Below are 24,029 nucleotides of genomic sequence, written 5' to 3' on the forward strand. Positions count from 1 at the left end.
AGTGTCAGAAATAGGTTGAATACATGGGCATTCAAAGCCCTCTGTAAGCTCACCATAGTTTGCCTACTGTGTGGTCTGGGCACTGCACACTGGTTCTCAGAACTGGGTACAGACTAGCCTGCTGATGCTCATTAGCTCCAGCTCCTGATTCCTTCTCTATCATGCCTCCCCTTAAAACTTAGCATTGAGGGCATCAGAGATAATTCCATCCATTTCTTCCAGCTAGGTAATGTTCAAACAAAAGCAGCTCTATGTGTGGCTGAGAATTATCTGAGAATATGCTTAAAACAAAAAGTCCAATGGCCACAGCTAACCACACTGTAGTGCTTTTCTACTGAGAAAACATGGCTTTCATTTCATTCATTCATCCCTTTGCGAGACTTTCCTCTGTGCCAAATGCAATTACTCACTGGCAACAGATGAAGAAGACAAAAATTGGTACCCCCAGAAGCTCCAGGTTGGTGATGTAAATAAAAATGTACAGAACATTATGCTAGGTGTGTAAGAGGTTTCCCTCCCAGGTCGACTACACTGTCTGAGCCTTAGTTCCTTATCTGCTAAATGAGGACAAAGGTCTGCCATAGCTTATGTAGGTTACTACAAATATTATGTGCAAAACATGGATTCATTCTCATGGTGAGCTTTCTACTAATGGTAGCTGTTGCCACTATGATCAGCCCAGTAAGAGATGCACTACAGAGGGCAGGATGCTGGCAGAGGGGAGGCCCAGAAGAAGAACATCTGCAGAGCCAGGCCTGGACATCTGGTCTGCCACTTCTAGTTCTCATTTGCATCCACTGCACCCCGTGACTCCTACTTGATCAAAGCCTTTGAACAATATCCATAAAGCAAACAGAAGGCCTAGGTGATTAGTCAGAGAATATAACTAATGTGAAAATTAAACCTCAGGGTTCTGGGAGGGCATGTCCAACATCAGAGCTGAGAACATTTGCTGCCATATGCCTTTGATGGGCACCTAGCTAAGTGACAGGGCCTGTGGTCACAGTCCCCTCTTCCTGCCTCACTATTTAAAGTTGGGTTGGGGTGACCTTCAGTTTGGTCTGAGGTTACCTCTCTGCCTTGTCAACACATTGCATTGTTTCAGTCCTTTCACTATTGGAACCTCCACCATCCCCAAACTTTAAATGGAATAACATCTATCACAAAGCATGCACCAATGTTCCTGGAAAAAAATTCCTAGAGGTAGATAACAAATACAGAAATTGAATCAGAGAGGCCCCGTAACTTGTCCAAGTTCCCTGAGAAGGACATGACCCAGATTTGTACTATGCCAAGCCCATGCTCGGGATTTGTTTGTGTTCCATGTTCTCAAAGCTGTTCTCTTAACCACTGTGATTAATTGTCCCTCATCGATCTAACTTCCCTATAAAGGCCTAACTTTACCTTCTACAAAAACATATCTGGTCCAAATCTGTAATATGAAATGTAAATACACTGACAGCATGAGAACTCCATTGCAGGTTAGAGAGTGAGCTTGGATATGGAACAAACACTTGCAGCACCCACTCATGTCAAAAAAAAAAAAAAATGTCCACGAGTCAGATACAAAGAGATCCTTAAGAAACATGAGTCAGGGTGCAGAACTCTGCTGAGGAGAAAGATTCATAAGAGGAGGCAGAGCCAGATCAGGTGAATAAGGGCAGAGATTAATAAGAAAATATTAGGCCATTTAGAGTAAAGTAGGGAGCCCAATTTAGATTAGGACCCAGGGCCAAGCTAATTTGTATGAAGGGCACTTAGGCAGTAGATAATCTAGTTTCTCATTAAATGTTCCACCATTAAAAGGGTAATTTTTCATGAGCACATCTTGAACAAGGTCTCCGTTATATTAGTTAAGAAATAAATAATGGGTATCAAAGCCTTAAGGCTGTAATTCCACCAGAGGCGCATACAGTTTGAGGGTGTTAGGGACAGGGTCAGTCTTCGTGCATGTTTACATCATGAATCGCAGCCTAGTTTGGATATGAGAAAGGCCATGGGTTCAAGGGACACCATCAAAATGGTCACTCTTATCACATATTTACTATGTTGGTCACTATGCCCAGAGTGTCACATCAGCTGATTTCTCCTTTAGTCTTCACACTGCTGTTTGAGTTAGGTTCTCTAATGAGTACGATTTCATAGAAGACCAACACCAATGTCCAGAGTTGACAGAAGAGTCTATGTTTTTAATAACAACTCCATTGAGACATAATTTGCACACTATAAATTCACCCTTTTAAAGAATACGACTCAGAAGTGTTAGTATATTCCCAGTTATACAACCAGCACTGCTGTCTAGTTTCAGAATATTTTCATTACTCCAAAAAGACACTCTGTGCCCATTACCTATCACTCCCCTTTCTCCATTCCTTCCAGGGCTAAGTAGATACTAATCTCTGTCTCTATGGATTTATCCCTTCTAGCTATCTTATGTCTTTGGAATCTTATAATGCATATATTTTTGGTGTCTAGATTCTCTTACTTAGCAGCAGCATGTTTTTGAGTTCAGTACATATTGGCAATTCATATCCATTTTTCCTTGAACATTATTCCATTGTGTAATTATATCACATCAGCTGTTGCAATTGAGATTTTAGATTGTTGCCAATTTTTGGAAACAATCTATTATGAATAATGCTGTTAAACACTTGAAACTATTTGTGTGGATATGTTTTCAAATATCTTAGTATTATACCTGGGAAAGAAGATGCTAGGTCATATGGTATATTTCTGTGTTTCACTTTTTGAGAAACCATCAGACTTTTTCCAAAGTGACTATACCATCTCACTAGCAAATTTGGAGATCCAGGTTCTCTACCAGATGTTCTTCCCAACATATGGTATTGTCTTTTTACTTTAGCGATTTTAGTGGATGTTAAGCGATATCTCATTGTGGTCCTGATTTGCATTTCCTTAAGGATTCAGGATGCTGAGCACAAGAAAACACTTTCTTTCATTTGTATATCTTTTTTGGAGAAATATCTATTAAAACCCAGAGCCTTAATTTGAATCATAATCTTGTGAAAATTTCATAGTTTTAACCCTGAGACTGAGCTTCCTGTGACCTCACTGCACTCTTATTTAGTGCTTTTAACTTTGTGCCATAGCTATTTGAGTCTTAAGCAGCCTAGAGTAAATCTACAAATCTTCCTGAAAATAGGCATTGGTATTATTCTGCAGATAAACTACAGCCAGAGAGGGAACTAAAAGTTATTTCCAGTTGAGTTGGGAACAGTTTCCTCACCCTCTTCTACTTTAGGACCTGAGTTCTGCTGGGAGACAACAGGACTTAAGGGTCTAAAACATGAGCTCTGCAGGCAGGACCCAGCCGTCTGAGTCACTCCCTTATTTATATTATGGTGGGGAAGTGCTTTGATAGATAGCGACACTGTTGTAGACATGTATAGATAGCGATTGCTCTCATGTGGGGTGACTGGGAAGGTTAAATAAATAACCCACAGGACAGGGACTGAAATAGACTAAGCTTAGTCAACACTGGCCATGGTTACTTAGGGGACCACAACACTATTAGGTTGTCTGGAACAATCTCCAGTTTATATACTTATTGTTTTGCCACCTCATTACCAGCACTATTTACTACTCTCAAAAGTACCGAGTAAGAAACTTCACTTGAGGGTGTCATCCCCAACAATATTATCATTTATACACCATCTTGCATCATGGGGTTCTTGGTCCAGATGCTATGCAGGCTTAAGCGTGATGAGAAGGTAGGAGGCTCAACAGGTAAGGAAGCAAGGGACATGCTGTGCAGAGGAACTGAAGGTATGGTGCTACCCGGAGAAGAGTGAGGTGGGTCAGACTGCATTTTAGAATCACCATGAGTCTCCCTGAAAACACCACCCTGCATGTAGATTTTGATTGGACTATTGTGGGGTGAGCCAGAGACAATGTGCCTGCAAGGCAGGGGGCTAGAGAGCAGGGCTACAGTGGTGCTGTCAGAGTCTGGAGGAGACTGGCTACTGGAAGCCTAGGAAGCTTCTGGACTTTCCTCTTTAGGTCATGGGAGCTATAAATGACCCACATTCCTTTGAGGATTAGATTAAAAGCAACATCTTGGCAACATTTGGGGAAGTTTAAGGTTTTCATAAATTGAATGATTAATGCATTTATTCAATACTTATTATTCAATACTTATGGTATGTTCTAAGATGTTAGAGATGAAGGAGTAAGTGAACCATATCAATATCCCTGTATTCATGGTCACTGCATTCCAGGGGACAAGGCAATTAATTTCTGCAGTGATTTTTAAATTTTAGTGAAATGGAGAATCAACTGTAAAAACAACTACAACAGCAATAGATTCTCATAGCCTACCCATGAGATGTTGCTCTAGTAGGAGGGACTCAGGAAATTGAGGTGACCCTGAAATATGTAGTTCTTAAAAGATCACTAGAAAGCAGCAAGGAGTAAAATGAATAGCAATTTACTTATGTAGAAAAATATCTTGTAGAATGGTAATTCTCAACCTGGCATCCTCAGAATGGAAAATCACAAAATTCTTATTGGGATTTTTTCAAATCCATGCTAATCTTTTAAACATTTTATCAGCTGTGAAGGAAAATGGTATAGTAGTAATAAGGTACCTCAAAGGTTATTTTCATAGACTTCAACACTGCTTTCTTACAGGATGGAGAATATTTGTTAATGTTTTTCTAAAGGGGATCACTTTAAGTTCCAGAAATACGACTTGGGATCTGTGGCTGGCTGGGCACGTGTTCCCCGGGGGATAAAGCATGTGCCTGCTGCTGGGCAGCCTCTGCCACCTCATTACTGCTTCCCTGCTTAGATCAGAGGAAAAGAGCCACCACTGAGTGGTTTGAAGATTTCTACTCTGATACACCTGCTTTAGTTGGCTTTCTGAACAAGAGTAATTAACAGCAACTAATAGGGGATGCTTTGTCAGAGATCTTAATCCAAAACTCTCTAAGTAATCTGAGAATTAAATTTTCAATATATCACTGATTTGAATTCCAAAGGAGGAAGACATGGGGGGTTATGCAGGATCATACAGTTGCCTAGAAACCAAGCCCCCTGAAAGAAAGGCAAGGAGGCCTGGATTCAGACAGGTCTTTGTTACTGCACCTTCACCTATGTGATTACACAGGACCGCTTGATGCTTTGTTGAGGTTCAGTTTCATCACGGGACCAATGAGTGTTCGTGGAGATAAGGTGGTCTCTACAGCTGAGTGCTAACTACCTGTGAGGATACTTATAACAAAGATTTAGAGAGCTCTACCATGAGTCCAATCTATATGATATATTTTGGAATAGTTCAGTTTATTGTTATAGCAATTTTTGTTGTTGCTGGGGTACTAGGAGTGGAACCCAGAGCCTTGCACATGCCAAGTAAGAGCTCTATTACTGAGCACATCCCAGCCCTTTTTTCTTTTATTTTTGAGAATGGGTCTTGCTAAGATGCCTAGGTTGGCCTCAAACTCAAGATCCTCCTCTCTCAGCCTTCCAAGTAGCTGGGATTATAGGTGTGCACCGCCATGCCTGGGTGTTATGGGAGACTTATGTGGTTGTATTTTAGATCTGTAAACAGAAATTCAGAGAGCTCATGCTGCCTAAGTTGACACATCTAGGCAAATGCTCAATTTGGGGTTTAAACCCAGGCTTTTCTAAATCTCCAGGACCCAGGTCTCCAGAGGATCTGATTTAGTTTTAATCATATATTTCTGTAAGTAAAATAGCCTTGAAAACAGTATAAGTAGGTACCTAGTGAAAAAGATATAATGTTACATAATATGCATATACTACTGACAATCATATATTTATGTTATAACTTGTTCTTAAAACTTTTCAGTTTTAAACCAATCATAGATGTGTTACATTCCTCGTGTGTCCCATGTCCCAGAGTATTAATGTGCATACCCAGAGGGGTATTTGCATCTTCTAATGTTTCCTTGAGATCACTCTGAGAAATAACAATGTGAAAAGTCCTCAGGGAATCACAGCAAACCCACAATGGTAATAAGAGGTACAATGTTTCCAGGAGTCTCCCATGTTGGCTTTATAGTGGGTCATATGCCCACAGAGGCTGCTCTTTCATGCAGTGGGGGTGGGTGGGTTGCCTGTATCTTCCTAGAGGGCATCTGGAGGTATCCAGGCATCACAGGGGATGTGCCCACAATGCCCCCTTAGAGATCCACCCCAAATGCCATCCCATCACACACTGCCTGACCTAAACGCCACGGTCTCTGCCTGGCCTGCCCTGGGCTTCTTCCCTCACATTCCTCTTTTCTGTCCCCTCACCTCTAACACCTTCAACTCCAGTCTATGGGGCAGGCTTCCCCCCGCCCCCACTGTCCTTGGCTTTTGCTAGTTTCTCTTCTCAAAATTGCCTTGTTTCCTTAACAAAGACTTTAAGACTCAGACTCTCTGCTGGGAGGGTTTATTTTTCTCTCCAAGCTCCCTGCCTTTCCTGTCCCCAGTTCTTTACCAACTAGAATGAACATGTCCTGGACGTGTCCTACAGAGTCCCCCCAAATGGTGTCCCTGCTGAACTCCCCAGCCTATTTTGGACCACAACTGCACATTTACCAATGGTCTCCATCCAAATCTCCCAGCACACCACACTCTGCATGCTGCTGTGCTGTGTTAGCTTTCTGTTATAACAAAAATACCTGAGATAATCTGCTTAAATGTGGAAGAGGTTTATTTTGGCCCATGATTTCAGTCTGTTGCCGCATGACTCTGTCATTTTTGGTCTAGTGTGCGGAAGAACATCAAGGCTGGGAGTATGTGATGAAGCAAAGTTGCTTAGCTCATGGCAGCCAGGAAACAGAGAAAAGGAAAAAGGGGCCAGAACCCCAATATTAATCTCAAGGACAAGCACCCAATGACCTAACTTCCTTCCATGAGGCTCCACCTCCCGAGTTTCCACCTCCTCCCAACAGTAGACTTCAGCACATGGCCTATGGGGGGATATTTAAGATTCAAACCACAACTTTCTACCCCAGGACTCTAAAGGCTCAGGTATTAAGGGCTAACTGATGGTGCTCCTGGGAGGTTGTGGAACCTTTAGGAAGTGGGGCCTCGTGGAAAGACATTGTGAGGTCATTTGGAACATGCCCTTAAAGGAAACAGTGAAATGCTGGTTTCTCCTTTAGTTTTCTTCCCAATTGCCATAAGGTGAGGCGGTTTCCTCCATCACATATTTTGGCATGAAGCACTGCCTCACTATAGACCCAAAAGCAAAGGGGAAAAGCAACCTTATACTGAAACCTCCCAGACTGTGAACCGAAATAAATGTTTCTTCCTTGAAAGTCGATTATCTCCGGTATTCTGTTACAGTGATGGAAAGCTGACTAATAAAATGTGCTCTACAATTTTGCACCTGCCGTCATTTGGGTTTACATTGTCTTTCCCTCCATCTTTTCTTCGTTTCCTGTTTACACCTGAGATTCAACACAATGTCCTATGCCCTGGAGTCCTCTGTTCTAGAGAGCTACCCAGCTGATTTACTTTGAGATGCTCTCTGTGTATTCTCCTGAGAATTCCTCTACACTCTTGCAATTAATTAATCTTATTTGCACTAATCTGGTTAATAGCTGCCATTCTCATTAGTCTGTAAACTTTATAAAGGCAGAAACTATGTCGGATTAGTTGACCACTGTATCCCCAGCGCCTAGCATGAAAACACACACACACACACACACACACACACACACACACATATATATATATTAACTTTTCTCCCTTCAGGCATCTGTCCTAGGACCCACTGGCCTTCTTCCTCTAATGATATATTTCATATTCCTTATCTATTTCCTTCTTTACACTTGAGCTACATGAGGATGGAACTGGGATTGATCAAGTGTGTCCTCTGAATCTAGCATGGTGCCAGACATAGTGCAGGTCCTCCATGCTTGGACATTAGTAATTGAATAAATGAATACATTTATTTATTCTAAAGCACTTAGTGGATTCCGAGTATCAGGATCACCATGGAAAGGAATCCTTTCCACACAGACCTGGTTTCATCCATCCTGTGAATGTGATTCACTTAGTCTTCAAGGAATAAAATTCCTAATGCCATGAAGTGAATGGCACACCAGCAATCACTATGATGTGAATCAATCACTTTGCTGCATGCCACTAGGGTGGGGTGGTCTCAACCTCAGCACGACCTGCTCACTTCCTAACCCAGGAAATGACTCTCCTCTGAATATAAATCAGACCACTCCTTCAGGCACTGAACAAATTCTTCCTGTTGGAGCAGGACTCAAAGATGGCCTCAAAAAGAACCCCAAGTCCCTGTGCTATAGCAGAAGGCAGAGCCAGTATTGAGGCCCTCACTGCAAGTCACCCTGAAGCAGCTTCAGCACAAGCCAGTTCCTATCTGGAGTCAGGATCAGAAGGAGGAAGGCAATTAGCATTTTATGACGCCAGCAGATTGCCCACACCATCCTCTGGAGTCATAAATGGACTCCCACTCCAGACTGCTCACTAAAGGCTCTTAATAGCCAAATAAAAGATATTTCACACCCAAGATTGTTCTCTCTCTCTCTCTCTCTCTCCCCCCACACACACTCATCTTAGGTTATAATGAGTGCAGCCACAGAATCCCACACAAGAGCCAAGTTCGGTATTCTTGTTCCTAACGTGGTCAGTCCAGCGGTGAATTCTTGCTTTTGACAGTTACAGTATTTGCCTGTCTAGTAGAGGTCATCTCCAACACACCTCTTATCTCCAGCAGACTAGTCATTTCTGTGTTCTGGAGACTTAAGCATCAAAGGAGGTGTCTTGTCAGCACAGGCTGCTACAATAAAACACCACTTACTGGGCAGCTTCAAGACTAGGCATTTATTTCTCACAGTTCTGGAGGCTGCCAAGCCCATGGTCAAGGCACCAGCAGATGTGTTCTTGGTGAGGGCCTCTTGCTGGCTTGCAGATGGCCACCATTTCACTGTGCCTACATGCCTTCTCTATTGGACACAGAGGCATGGAAGGAAGAAGGGAGGATGGAGACAGAAAGAGGGGGACAAGCACCATCTGCCAAGGTCCTCCCTCTAAGTACCATTACTTGGGAATTAGGGTTCAACATACGATTATCAGAGGAACACATACATTCAGTTACAACAGCAGAGCCAGAATTAGAAAGGAGGAGTAAAAAACATTGATGATATTTAAAAATGAATATGTTTGTCCCTCCTTCAGAAACTGTCATAGTTAAGCTTCATAGTGACTTTGGAGGCAAGGACAGTAGCATATTCAGAAAAGAAGGGAAGGGTGTCCCGGGGAAGTGAAGTCACCATGAAAGGCCACATTGCTAGTGAAGGCCACCTCTGCCTAACGCTTCGGAATCAGAGGGCACTGGGTTTGAATTGCAGTATAATACTTCCTGTGGGTGAGAGTTTGGGAATGATAATTAACACTTCTGAGTGTCAGGCTTTCCATCTGCAAAATATATGATTTCCATCTGTAAAATATGTAGGTTCCATCTGTAAAATAAGTGGTTGCTTCAGGGTGGTTAGAAGGATCATGGGAGTTATCATGTGTTAGGTTCTTAGCACGCTGCCTGGCACATGGCAGTCATTTAGGAAATACCCACTGTCTTCTTCCTCTAATAATACACTTCATATTAAGCACGAGTTGTCCAAAGCCAGTGCTAGCCGAGTTGTACTGTATGAGAAGCAATGGTCCCAGCTGTTTGGGAATTCTTTTGGTTGCCTGGGAATAAGGGTGCAATTAGGAACAGGATGTTCCTTCCTGAAGGCCATAGGGAGATCACCTTATGAATTATTATCACAAAGAGACCCCCTCCTTCTGCATATCTATCTGAAGCATAGGCCATCCATCTTGATAAGGACATTTCAAAGGGTTGGGTTTTTTACCCCCCATCCCATCTAACATCAATCTGTCCATGGCTAGGAAAGCTCTATTGTCTGTAAGGTTGTCCAATTTAAGAACAGATTGTGCGGGGTGGGGGATTTCAGGGCTCAGAAGCAGAGATAACTTATTTCACTTAGAATTCTATCTTGCAATTATCCAGGTGTTGATTTTCAGTGGACAAATAATCCTATATTCTGGCTGCGTAGGAGAGAATGCTGATTTTGTGTAATTAACTAGCTGGGTAGCAGGCAGAACAAGGGAAAAGACATACTGAGGAGGCTGTTAAAGTGTGTTTTTATGAACATGGCTGCTGTCATTATTGCTAAAAGGTAAACTAATTAAAGAGCTAAAATATTCAACCTGTGATTCATGCACACATTTTCTTTAAAAAAAAAACATCCTTCTCTAATACTTCTGAAAAGTGCTCTGTATCTAGGGCATCTGGACCCCTTGCACATCTTTCTGTACAGGGCAGTATAAAGATGCCAGGCTCCTCTTCCAGAGAGACTCATTTGAAAGCCTGGGAGTCTGCATTTACTTACTTATATGGGACTTTTGGTGGCCCCATATAAGTGACCCAATTCTTCTGAGAGTGGGTCCTTCTTGCATCTCCCTGTCACAGAGTTTCTAATATTTATTTCTGTTTTTTCTTCCTGCTGGGTCTTTAAAAAAAACATCTATTATAAAGTGCGTATGACATTAGTAAAATCCTCTTAAAAAGTTTAAACAATCACCAACCATAACTTCCCACTCCAAGGAACCCTGAAACCAAACATTTCCTAGTAGCAGCTCTTCAGACACCATTTGAAAGTTTCTCAGAAGAAAACAAAAGAGATCCTCATAACAGGTAAACTTGGGGCATGCTCTGGAACCCTGGTGGTGAATCTCTAGGTGCACAGCATAAGAAAGCAGAGGTGGAGTTTGACAGAAGTTCCTTGAGGGCCCATACTTCCTCCTAATTCACTCACTATGTGTCCCAAACAACTAGAGCCCAGTGTATGCTGGCTACTCAAATAAAGTCAGTAAGAGAATTTGCTCTCTCTACCCAGAGGTTCCAAATCCCACCCCAACTCCAACACAGATCTGCCGCAGCTTATAACTCTAGAAATGAAATTTCAATTGGACTCACACTGCCCAAACTTTCAGGTTTGAAATAAATAATAAATAAATAATAAATCAGGCTTGGTAGTCTTCCACTCCTACCATTTTTCCCCTCAATAAATAGAAGGCAGGGATGATAGAAAAATGAGCACTCACATCTTCATGTCTCAGGAAAAGGAGAAAGAGTAAATCTCTTAGTAAAGACAACTAGAGTCAGCCCTCCATGGCCAAGTTCTTCAGAGTCCTTCCAGGAAGGCTGAAGCATGTGACACATGCTGCTCATTTGGGCTAACAAGGACTGACCAGTGTGGCTGCAAACGTACAGCTTTATTTTCACACACACTGCTTCGAGAGCCTGAGGATGGTGCGATGCTATTTGCATCTCAGGTCTTCTTATCCCTGGGCTTGTGTCTTTTCCCTGGTGACTAAGAGGCAAAGAGGATAAGAACCAGTATGTGCTGCCACGAAGCATCAGGCATTACGCTGTGACGATGCTGCATTGCATGCGAGGGACAGGCTTTTCACAGTATCTAAGTCCTTCATTGCTGCCGTTTCTTCCTCACAGCCACCCACAGGACAAGCATTATGAAACCCTTGTTACAGAACAGGAAATGGTAGAACCAGCCCCAGGTCACAGAGCCAAGCAAGGCAGAGGCAGGTGCACTGAGAAGCAGCACAGGTAATCAAAAGAAGTCTTCAAAGAAGAGCATCTGAAGTTTGAGGCTGGGTAAGAATCAGGGCCACAGAAGGCAGGGAAAGGCCAGGTCTGAATCCAGTTATTACATTTACTTTTGTGTCTGTCATTTGTTGCCAACAGGGTCCTATTATGGTTGTGGCACTGCACAAAGGAAGGAGAGGCTACATGAAGCACGTGGAATTAGCGTGAAATCCTGTCTGCTGTTGCAGAAGGTGGGCCAGAGTAAGGAGAGGAAAAGACCCGTGCAGGGGGAATCTCGTCCTCAGCTGGCTTTGCCATTCAGGAGCTTCATGAGACAGTCACATCATCTCTCCACAAATGAGAATAATAATACACATTCTCAGAATTATTGTAGGAACTCCGTGCAGGAAGATATATCGTGCACCCACAAGGTGCAGCTTGTGGTCAGCACTGTATGTTTAGAATATTCTCACTTTTTTTTTTTCCTGCAGACAGCAGGCTACCCCTGAAAATAAGAGAAATTTAGGGGTACAGAGAGAACACTGAGTCTCTAAAGAAAAAAAAAATGCTGATAAACCATTATAATGCAGAGCAAAGAACACAAAAGCAACCTAGCCCGTGTCTTCACATCCATATCCTTGCCTGCAGCCTGTCAATTGGCTGATGAAAAACGAAGAAAATTAACCCAAGTACTATGTCTAGCTATCATGCTCTAATGAAACAAAACAAAAGAAAGCCACCAAACTGAAATAAAACCAGCAGGCATCTGGAGGAACCACTCCCTGAGGAAGAATGTTAACCAGAGACTTTGATGACCAGGAGGTGACATAGCCTTATTATGGTAGTAAGAAACACACCTTTGGTTGGGGGATTTAGGATGCTAATGAGACAGGCTATGTATGAGAGAATGAAAGGGCAACTCTCAGGTGCAAGGAAAGCTTGCAGTTGTGTAACCCTGCCCTGACTCCACCTCCAGTCCAGCCCCTCTATAAATGCTAAAACTCCAGACCCAGATAAGGTGGGTGAATCTCTGACATCACCTGCATTCCCATTCTCCAGTGTGAACCTCCTCTTTATAATAAATCTTTTGCTCTGCTATTTCTACTGAACATATCCTTAAATTCTTTTCTCTCATGTGATCAAAAAACTTGAAGATATGAACAGAGGTCTCCTCTGCTTTTGAGGACCTCTTTAAGGCCCTAGATCAGGACAGAATGACACCCAGATCCAGCTCCAGGACTGAAGACTCATTCCTCAGGTGGTAAGCTGGCCCGTGAAGGTTGTTCTCAGGGAACTATCCTTTCAAACAAAGCCACCTCACTCAAGGTCCCCTTCCCCTCCTCACCCTTATTCACAGTAGCTGCATCCAATGAATAACTGGTTGATTAGGTGGGGTCCAGACCCCATGCCTCAACTGAGAAGACACTGAAGGACAACATTGGCTCCAGCAGAGTTGAGCCCTTTTGTGCAACTGCATCTTGGTTCACCCTCCTCCCTTTGATCAGCCACCCACCTCTGTTGGTGCACAGTCTGAGGTACTCTCCAGTGAGCCTCCTCCAGTAAGTCTGTCTTAGCCACTGGCCTCCCGGGGACTCAAACCAAGGCAGTACAAAATTATTTGGCAGCAATGTTCTGAAAAGGGGAGGGTCTGGAGATGTGGAGAAAGGAGGCAGCAAGTTGGAGCAGCAATCCAAGTCCCCAGGTAGGAAGGCACAGAGGGCGTCAGGTAAGCGAATGACAGGGTTCCATGGGGCAGAGCCTGGTTAGAAGGTAAATCCCTGGCTAACACTTCACCTCCAAAAGCAGCTCAAGGGCCCCCTGCAAAACTGCTGAGTGTGTTCCAGCTGTCCTTGGAAACTGCTCACCCTGTGAGAGTGAGCAGTGACATTCCAGTCCAGGGACAACCTCATTGCCACCAAACTAGGAGATACAGTAGGGTTGGCTTTTCTTGAGTTCTCTTTGGAAAAAACACATGATGACAGATACCAGGCACCTGCAAAGTCCCAGGGGCAGGGAATGAGTGAAGTTGGCCTTGTTCTCAAATGAAAGATACCAGATATATTGTAAAACTTTTGCTATTTACATTCCTTAAAGTGATTTTTTTAAAATTTTCTAATTACAAAGTGAAAAATGCTCAAGGGTTAAAATTTGGAAAATGCAAGAGAGAATAAAAGAGGAAAGTCACCTAGGATACTATCCAGGGATATTCAGGATTGTGTTTGAATATATGGTCGTCCAGACTTTTCCCATAGGGTACACACACACAACCCCTCCCCCCACCCTTTTTACTTTCATCCTATACATCTCTGCCTTTTATTCACTTGTGATGTATATATTCTCCTGAATAATTTTTTTTGGTAACATGATTCTTATTGGCTGCATAATATCTCATCATATGGATGCATCATAATTTATCTAGCCAATGCCCCCCTCATTGGACAGCTAAGATGTTTCCAATTAAAACAGTGCAAAGAAATACAATATTGAGAATTACTCCTAAAGACAGTTAAAAGATGCATTTTCCCTGTGAGAACATCTACATGGAGTCGTTCACACTTGTCAAAGCTGATGCTTCATTATTTCCCCCTCCCCTTCTCCTGCTCTGGAAAAATGCAGGCTCGAAACAGACAAATGTGTGAAAACAAATGTAAAGCTTACCTCTCCTTATGCCTTTCTTTGGGAGACACACAAACAATGGAAAAGAAGGATGTTTGCATGGTCTGGATTACAAAAGAAGTCCTGTTAGCTCTGGACTTAGCTGCCCAGGGACAGCCCCCCAGACTGACAGCAGAGAAGGGGAAGTAGGAGAAGGGGGCTTACTTAGGAGCCTGAGGTCACAGGGTGTGCAGATGGGTGGAACCCCCGGCTTGACCTCTTACCCCGTGTGCATTCACACTTGGCATTGGTAAATTTGTTCTTGGGCTCAGATGTAGGTTAATTAAACCACAAATGAACAAGACTTTGTATTTTTACAACCAGCCTGTGATTGGCTGAGAACTTTCTCCCGTAACGGCCACAACTTCTTTCATGGGGTCATCTCCATTAGGGAAAAAAAAAACAAGGGATTTAATTGGATATCTCTGTTGCCAACTTGCTTGCAGAGTAATTTTTAAGTGAGATTATTTTGGTCCTGGTTATTCTGGTGTGAACAAGACTCACGCTTTATCTCCCATCTGCCTTCTAAACAAGAGGGCTGTGTATACTATCGACTGATTAAATTATTTCTTTAGAGTACAAAGAAGTATGTGTGATGAAGACAACAGAGAGGGCAAATCAATTATTTACTGAGGAGGCTGCAATATAAATTACATTTGATTAAACTCCGAGATAAATCTCCGTGATGGAGGGTTTAAGTGGAATGTGTTGGAACAGACAGTAACTAAGTGCCCCTGACAGTTACTGGTAATGAACGCAAGGGCACAGTCCCAGTCCTGGCTCACCTGGACTCACTTCTAGCACAGCCAGATTAATATTTATTCATTCCCTAGACATTTACTGAAGGCCCACTGTGTTCCAAGCCCTGGTCTGAGTCCCAGGACACAGTCGTGAATGAGAGAGAGAAAGCCCTTGCTCTCCTGGAGCTTCTAAGAGGGGAAGAGAGATGATAAGCAAGTAAATAAATAATGAGCAAGACATTCCAGAGAGTGATACGTGTTATGAAGATGATAGAACAGTTTGATGGAATAAGGAGTGACTCGGACAGGGCGGTGAACAATTAATTCAGATAGGCTGGTCATGGAGGCATTTCCATAGGAATGGCATTTAAAAGGAGATGTGAGCAAGAAAGGGCAGTCATGCCAGGAGGGAATGTGTTTGGCCTGTTTATAAAACAAAAAGAAACAAGTCTGATCACAGTGGCATGATGGGAGGTGGGGGTGAGTTCGGCAGGGAGACACACACTCATGTGCTGCTGGGTGAGGCAGAGGAAGGAAGGTGGGTTGGCTTCTAGGTGCAGTGGAAAGACCAAGGGGGTCTTCACGCAGGGGCAGGATGCATTCTTCATGGGGACACTTCTCCCTGTTCTGTGTGCAAAGTGGGAGAAGTACAAGCAGGGCTAAAAACCCAGATGACAGGGAGATTGGGGGAAGGTAGGAGACGTACAGCAAATGACTAGATCAAAGCAGGTAAGGTTTCCTCACACACTGTGCCAGAGCCAGGAAAAGGGAGCAATGGCGCTGGCAGGTTAGTGAAGGCAGGGTCGCTGCCCCATCCAAAGTCATCCCAATCGGTGATGGAGATAGTCCAGCGAACATGGCGGCTTGCTGTTCCAGTCAAGACCTTCTGAATTCCAGCTGTATGCTGAGTGTGGGGTCTAGAGCAGAGATTTGACTTCCAAACCCCTGCCTTGCCACAATGGGTCCAGTCCTGAGTGAGCAGGTGCCTGGGCTGTTGGGTGGTCCCATTCATGTTGGGAGACCCTCATTTGTTCCTGTGAAGTATGGGATACAGAAAACCTGTCCTGAGGTTTGGGAATAAAATAAGGACATGGGGGAGGTAACTGTCCTGCTGCTATGGCTTGGATAAGGTTTGCATGTGTCCCCAAGGTTTCATGTGTTGAAAGTTCATCACCATTGGGAGATATTAAGAGGGTGGAAATTTAATTCCATTCTGGCATTTCGAGATGGGGCCTCTGGGAAGTGATTAGGGTTAGATAAAGTCATTTGGGTCAAGCCCTCATGATTGATGCTTATAAGACAAGAGAGGGAGACCAGAAGGGGTCCACATGTGCAATCCCTTTCCCCGGCCAGGTGATGCTGAGTAGGCTCAATACTCTGCTTATACAAAGGCATTGACCTTGGGCCTTCAGAACCATGAGCCAAAACAAACCTCTTCTCAATAAAACTTATCCAGTTTGTGGCCCTGTCTCATTGGCAACAGAAAAACAGACTAATATACCTACCTGGCATGTAGATGCTCCAAAAATATGAGTCTCTTTCCTTCCCATTTAAATTTAACACCAGATTTCAAATGGAACAGTGTCCATGCTGAAAAACTATGGGTGCTTCTTAGTGTGGATGTAAAAGTGGCGTTTTTCCCCTGATTTTTTTTTTTTAATCCCTTGTATCTCAAGGACTGCAGGAGAGTTGGGACTTGTCTCATTCACCAAGGTTAGACACCTTTTGTGACACCCACCTAGAAGGCCATGTTTGAACTGTTGATTGATGCCTATCCCACACAGCAGGAGGGCCACAGTGGCCATGTGTACACAATATGACCCCACCCTCTGGGCCCTGTTGACTGAGCCCTGTGGCAACACCTAGTCCAAGCTATATGGATTAGAGAAAGCGCTGTCCTTGGGAACTGAGGTCTGAAGCACAGAGGAGTCAAGCTCTCCCTGAAGTGAGAACTGGCACATGTAAATGCAGAATTCTGGATGCCATCTTTTCCTGCCATTGGCCTGGGTAAGAGAAGAACTCATGTTAGAACAGTGCAGAGAAAAGAAGTTCTAAAAGGAACCGAGAAAATGTCATGTTGGGGCTCTTCCTGATTCCAAATCCTTAGGTGATCTTTCCATGAATGCCTTTCCTCCTACTGGCTCCTTATGATATTCACCCCCCAGCACAGCATTAGATTTGTCTACTCAATTTGATTTCTGTTATTTGCAGCCAGAAAACTTTCACTAATAACAAATATGAATTAAACAATGCAATTATTCTGTTAGGAATTCTCCTGTCTAGTGGAAGAAACATAGTTTCATAAAAGGTAAATATAAATCTAGTAAATGGAGGTAGCACCAACACCCAAAAAAGAGCACCAGGAAAGAGTGAGACATCAGGATATGTATATCTGCCCCTCCCTCACCCACAATCCCATGGCAAGAAGGCAGACACTGAACACTTACTGAAAGGAAGAAACGGAGATGGCTACCTCCCAATTCAATGCTCCTGGAATTTTATCCCCAATTCTCTCTCCTTAGCTCCACCCATCCCTGGTAATAGAGTCATGGAAATAGAAAAAATTGGGATGAGATGATTTATTTTTCCCCTGCTTTCATCCTCAGGATCTCAGACCTCAAACTGTCTAGTTTGTAGTTTATTCCTCTGGATAGCTTATTTTTCCATGAATTTAATATAAAAAAGACAATTATCTCCTAAACAACTTCTCTTCATTTCCTTTCTGCAAATAAGGAAAAGCAGACAGGTCTTTTGGATAAGATAACAGAAGCACGAATATCTACCCACAGCCTTGCTGATTGCAACAAAGCACCTTCCTGCCAAAGAGCTAAATGAGGTCCATAAACATAATCTTAATGCTTCTTACACCCTAACTGAAAATGGTCAGGGAGAAACTGACAAATTCAGGTAATGAGCAATAATGGCTTAAAATGATCAATGAGAAAGATAAACAAGCACTAATAGCCCTTTTTGTTTAATTCAGCCAACATTGTGAGCATCTTTTGTGTGATTGGCATTATGTGAAGGGATGGTCTGCCATTTTTTAAGCAACTACTGTGTTCTACGAATCGTGATAGTTATTTCACTTATGTTACTTTTCATTTAGTTTCAAGAAAACTTTCAAAATCCTCAAAAGGTATTACAATCTCACTTTGTGCTGAGGAGTAAATGGGATTTTCGATGTCAAGAAACCTGCCCAGAGTTCACACAGCCAATAAGGAGATGGGACTCATCCAGGATTCATCACAGCTGTCTCCACATCTGTGTTTTCCATTTCCCTTACATTTTCTCCCTATGGAGAAACAAATGGAGGTACCACTGATATGTTAAGAGGAGTACTAGGGAAGAGGGAGCCATTCTGATGGATGGGTACTGAAGAGGTAGGTAGCATTTCAATGGAGGATAAGGAACATAAAAGATTCCAGAACAAATCCCTTAAAGGAGTCCTAATGGAAATACAGGTTGAGTACCCCTCATCTGAAACACTTGAGCCCAGAACTGTTTTAGATTTTTGAGTTTTGGAGACTTTGGAATATTTGCATAGACTTCACCAGTTAAGCATCTCTTATCTGAATGTCTGAAATCTGGAAACCTGAAATCTAAAACTTAAGTAGCAAATTTTAAGCATCTTGGATTTGGGACTCTCAGCGTATAATCATTACTGTATACTTAGTAAGACCCAGGAAAGTGATGATAAATGTTATAATTGAGGAACAATTATGCCATGTTTATGCCATCGGTGACCCGATGAGGCAGGTGGTACTGTTTTTTAATTTTCCAGATGAGGGAAGTAGAGCTCCAATGAATAGGCAACCTCTCCACTCTACACAGCTTTTATTTGGCTGCCAATTAATTCAAATTCAAACCTCTTTGACTCCAAATAATGCATCTTCCCTACTAGACCCTGACTTGCTCAAAAACTGAAAGGAGGATGAGGAAGAGAATGAACTACAAATTATAAGTATAGTAAAATTAATAAAGCCTTTGTAAAACCTTAAGAAATTTACAATCAAGTCAGAGTAGTAATATATAAACCTCGGAAAACTGAAACAAGAACTCAAGATTAAAAAACAAGTTCAGAATAATAGAAATCACGACCCAGGTCAGCCTAGGAATAAGTAGCATATACATCATCCTGAGCAGTATTATAGAGACTTGGAGAAAGGAAAGATGGCTCTGAACCAGGGTCCTCAGAGGAAGTTTTGAAAGAGGTGTGGTTGATGACAGGTCCCAAATAATATGCAGCATTTACATTGATTGAGGGGGATTGAAGGACTATACCTAGCCCGTATTAAGAGCCAATCAGGCCCCAAAATCTGTGTTGCAAATGGTCTTTTACCTAATTCTGCACAGTAATCACTACTCCATGTTATTGGACATCGCTCATGAGCACACAGTTGGTAATGCCATATACAGAAAGGAAACTCAAAGAAGGACATGAGTTACAAAACTCAGCCAGTTAGAAAAGGGGGAGGTCAGTATCCACATATGCTTGCTTGTTTCTGAAATTCATGCTCTTTCCCCTAGGTTTCATCCCTTGTGCAGTTTAAACTGATTTTAGAGGATCTGAATTTCAGCTCATATTTCTTTGAGGGTGGTAAGGTCATCCTGGTTTAGGAACATTACATTATAACATCGTAATAAGAGCTGTCTTATGGAGAAAGGGAGCAAGTCTGGTTGAAGAAAAAAGGAATTGGAACTGGGAATACCAGTTTTTAACCCCTATTATGGTTTAGAGGTGAGGTATCCTCCAAAAGTTGATGGGTGAGACAATGCGAGAAGGCTCAGAAGTGAAATGATTGGGTTATGACAGCCTTAACCCAACCAGTGAATTAATCCCTTAATGGTGATTAACTTGGTGGTAACTGTAGGCAGGTAAGGTGTGGCTGAAGGAGGTGGATCATTAGGGGCGTGCTTTGGGGGTATATATTTTGTGTCTAGTGAGTAGAGTCTCTCTCTCTGGTTCCGAGAAATATGTCCCCAGTTGCTTTCTTCTGCCACACCCTTCTGCCATGATGTTCTGCCTCGTCTTGGGACCTGAGGAATGAAGTCAGCCACCTATGCACTGAGACCTCTGAAACTGTGAGCCTCTTCCTGTAAGCTTTCCTTCCTTAAAATTGTTCTTGCCAGTTCTTTCAGTTGTAGCAATGAAAACGCTAAAACATTTCCTTGTGTAGGAAAAGAATGAGCAGTGAAAAGTCCCAAGGTGACCGGGACACCGAGAGTCTGTAAATGAATCCATCTGGTTCTATTAATCAATAAAAATGAGGAGGCCACTGCACAAGGCCACAGTGGAGAGCTGATGACATGGGGGTATGCTCTCATGAAGGACAAGTCATCAGGGAATTAAGGATTCTCACAACCTTTTCTTCACACTTGATATCTTGGGTATCTCTAGGCAACCTCACCAGTTCTGCCATCTTGAAATGTCACCTCTCCTGTGCTTCTGTGACTATCCTGGTTCCCCACCTCTCCTCACATCTTTTCTGTATCATTTCTTCAGATTCTTCATGGACATATGCTCTTTTATTCTATTCGTGGTCATTTTTTTTTTCATTTCATAATCTCACCTCCTAAATGATATCAAAATAAACATATTTGGCCCCAAACCCTCTCCTGAGCTCCACACTCACTTTTCTATTTGCCATCTACGTACTGACTTCTGGATTTCTTACAATGACCAAAACATGGCTTAGAGAGGCCTGAGTGGACCAATTTCTCAATTTCCCAAATCAGCTCTTCCCACCCAAGGCTCCGTTCTACTGACTCTCCCCGTGAAGCTTTCCCTGACAAGTTAGTGAGTGTAGTAACCTGGTAACTCATTGGTGGCAACTTTAGCAACTACTCTTGAGCACATTGGCTTGTAACTTGCAGTTCTATTGCACCAGCTGTGATTCTGAGGCATCCTTAAGTATTACCCTGTGTCCAGGAGAGTACCCAAGGCAGTGCAGCTGATATTTGTCAAATGGATGAATGCAGGCCATCCTTAACCAAGGACAGAAACTTTGGAGAAACTTTGCTTTCTTCTTACAATATCTTTCACATGGATTCCAAGAGTTGCAAACAGCATTTCTAAAATGTGTTTATAGACACCACAATTATTTTGGTCCTTATAGCTCACCTAGATTATTCCATGGCCCATTGGTATGTCTCTTCGCAATTTCTCCCTCTTCCAATCCACTTGATAGAGACCTAAAAGATTTCTCTTAGATATGACATTTTTATAATAATTCATTATTCATAAGTTTTCCTCTGTTTCTTACTTTCTTCCAAGTAAAATACAAATTTTCAATGATTTTTTAAATATTTCAATTATTTATTATATACTTACTTGCTAAGCAGTGGGTAGCTAGAGATAAATCTGATTAACTAACTACCCTCATGGAGATAACCTTCTTTCTCACTGGAAGGACACCTGGCTTATTTATTTTTACCCCCATTTCCCAACATATGCTCTTTGTTTTAACCAAACAAAGCCCAAGGAAACCCAAGGCCCAGCATACTTCCATATTCCCAGATGTCTGGATACTTCCCTGGACCATCTTCTCTAACAATGCCCTCTGCCACTAAGCTATACCCCAGCTCCCATGCCCCATCTTCTCTGTCAAAACAAGAGCCTCCCTTATCCCATTGGCCAGGTCCCTTCTGTACCTGTCACCTTCTTGTCCCCACATTCTGTCCTCCCATCTTGATGAATTTAGTTCCTTCCAAAATGACATTTCCCCTTTGCTTTCTCTCCCTCAATTTATTAATTCCCAGGCATTACCAAGGGTCCCTTTCTTAGTACATATTGAACATTTTCTTAAAAATAAGAACACACAAGCCAGATGTGATGGTATAGATCCGTAATCCCAGCAAGTGGGAACGCTGGGGCAGGAGGATGGCAAGTTCTAGGCCAGCCTCAGCAACTTAGTGAGACCCTGTCTCAAAATAAAATAAATAAAAAAGGACTAGCGATGTACCTTAGTGGTAAAGTGTCCCTGGGCTCAATCTCCAGTATGGAAAAGAAAGAACAAATAATAAACTGAATTAGAAACAGAAACATCAAACCGCAGAAATCGACTAGTTTCCGAAGCAACTTTTTCAAACACAACTAAAACCAAGTCACAGATGGAGCTGAAAACCTTATATGCCAATAGAGTCATTTGCAAATTACAAAGAAACCCACTCTTCAAGCTTTTACTATGATTTTAACTAATACTTAAAAAGCATTTAGGAAGTGCTGGGCTTGATACTAAATACTTTGCAAGCATCATCCCATTTCTTTTCTTTTCTTTTTTTTTTTTCTCAAAGATCCAATAACATAGACACTGTTATTATCCCCACTGACAGATGAGAAAACCAAGGTTTACAGGGATCTGACCAAGGTTGCAGAGCCAACTCAAGATTTATTTGAATCCAAACAATCTGATTCTTAATCACTAACAAGATACTGTCTCCTTGAGTAATGTAATTAATGAAAATTTTACACTTAGCAAAGCACATGGAACGTAGTAATCACTCAATAAATGTGGCATGATGGATGGCAGGGGAGAGAAATGAGCTGACAGAAGGACACACAGAGCAAGTCACATTCATGTACACTGTTGCACATATTCCAAGTGACAGGCCTGTGAACCTATTTTACAGAAAAAGAAAGTGAGACTCAGGGAGGTGCAGGGCTTTGAGAAGAATGAGGCAGGAGCCTCATTGGAATGCAGGCCTCTGACTCCAGCTCCAGTGCTCTCTGGTGTGGCCCCACTGTCCCTTGTCTCCTGTTCTTTGTATTAGTGCACTGTCTCGGGAAAACAAAAGGGAGCACCTGCCCCTGCGTAGGCTGGTGTAGATGTGAGTTTTGGAGAGGTCAGGGGTAGGCTCCTCTTGCTCTCTGTCTCTGCATGGAAATCACCCACAGGTGGGAAGCTTTTGAAACTTCAAAAATCCTCTCTCTGCTGGAATTTCAGTCTGCAGGCAGCTAGCTCTGCAGGGCCCTGGCTCCCTCACTGCTGCCTGGAACACTTGAAGAAGCTGAGATCCTAGGTCCTCAGATCAAGGCGAAGGGTTCAATAAGGCTTAGTAGAAAGGAGAAGACTGTGTTTTGCATTGTGATGGAAAAAAAAAATCTGCTGCTGGTTCCTAGAGTTGGAAATGCTTTTCAAGAAAGCTGCTGACGGGAGCAAAACCCAAGCCTTGTCCAGCCAGGGGAAGGTTTTTCCACATAACATCAATAGAAAGCAAGGCTGTACCAAACAGGGCCAGTTTCAAGGAAATGCTAGCAAAGCACAGGGACACAGCCTTGATCACCAAACCTGAAGGAACTCCGTTGTAAATTGAATTTTTTTTTCTCAATTAATGTGAATGACTAAGTGAGGTGGCTGATGCTCACTTAATACCAGGCAAATCACTCAGGAGTCTCCCAGGGAAGCTGGCTCTTCTGGTTACCTCCCGCTGTCTCCTCCACACCTGCAAATATCTTCCCTGCCAGGGGAGAAACAGGAGGCCAAGAAGAAAAGAACCCTTCTTTTCTCAACTCTGGAGATGCTTTAAAAATGTTGTTTCAAAATGACAAGAATGGTGACATGTTTACATCTGCTGATCCCTTTCACTTTGGCCTCATGAGGCAGCACTTACTGTCAAATCTCCCACAGCAGGATGTGTGAGCAGATGATTATTGCAGCACTACCCAGAGGATTAAAAAAGACATATTACATATCACAGAAAAGGAAGACAACTTCCATGTTCGTGCTGAGATATCAGAAATGGGACATGACACATACCCAGGCTTATGACCCCAAGAGAGACACTGTGGAAACCAGGAGGAGGTGGAGGTGTGGTGGAAAGGTAAGGGAATCAAATCAAAGGACAGGTGTGTATTAGTTTCCTAAGGCTGCTATAACAAAGGGCCTTAAGCTGGCTTCCTTAAAACGAGTTTATTGTCTCATAGTTCCAGAAGTTCAAGACCAAGGTGCCAACAGGATTGGTACCTTCTAAAGGCTGCAAAGGATAGTGTATTCTATACTTCTCTTCTTTCTTCT

General features: G+C 42.7%; 1 protein-coding gene across 3 annotated transcripts in view; it reads right to left on the reverse strand.

The window, feature by feature from the left end:
- Dab1 (DAB adaptor protein 1) overlaps positions 1-24,029 on the reverse strand; it is a 268,808-nt gene that overhangs the window by 130,419 nt on the left and 114,360 nt on the right. The gene's annotated exons all lie outside the window — the stretch shown is intronic.

Source organism: Urocitellus parryii, chromosome 11 (genome assembly GCF_045843805.1).
Source record: "Urocitellus parryii isolate mUroPar1 chromosome 11, mUroPar1.hap1, whole genome shotgun sequence".
Taxonomy (NCBI): Eukaryota; Metazoa; Chordata; class Mammalia; order Rodentia; family Sciuridae; genus Urocitellus; species Urocitellus parryii.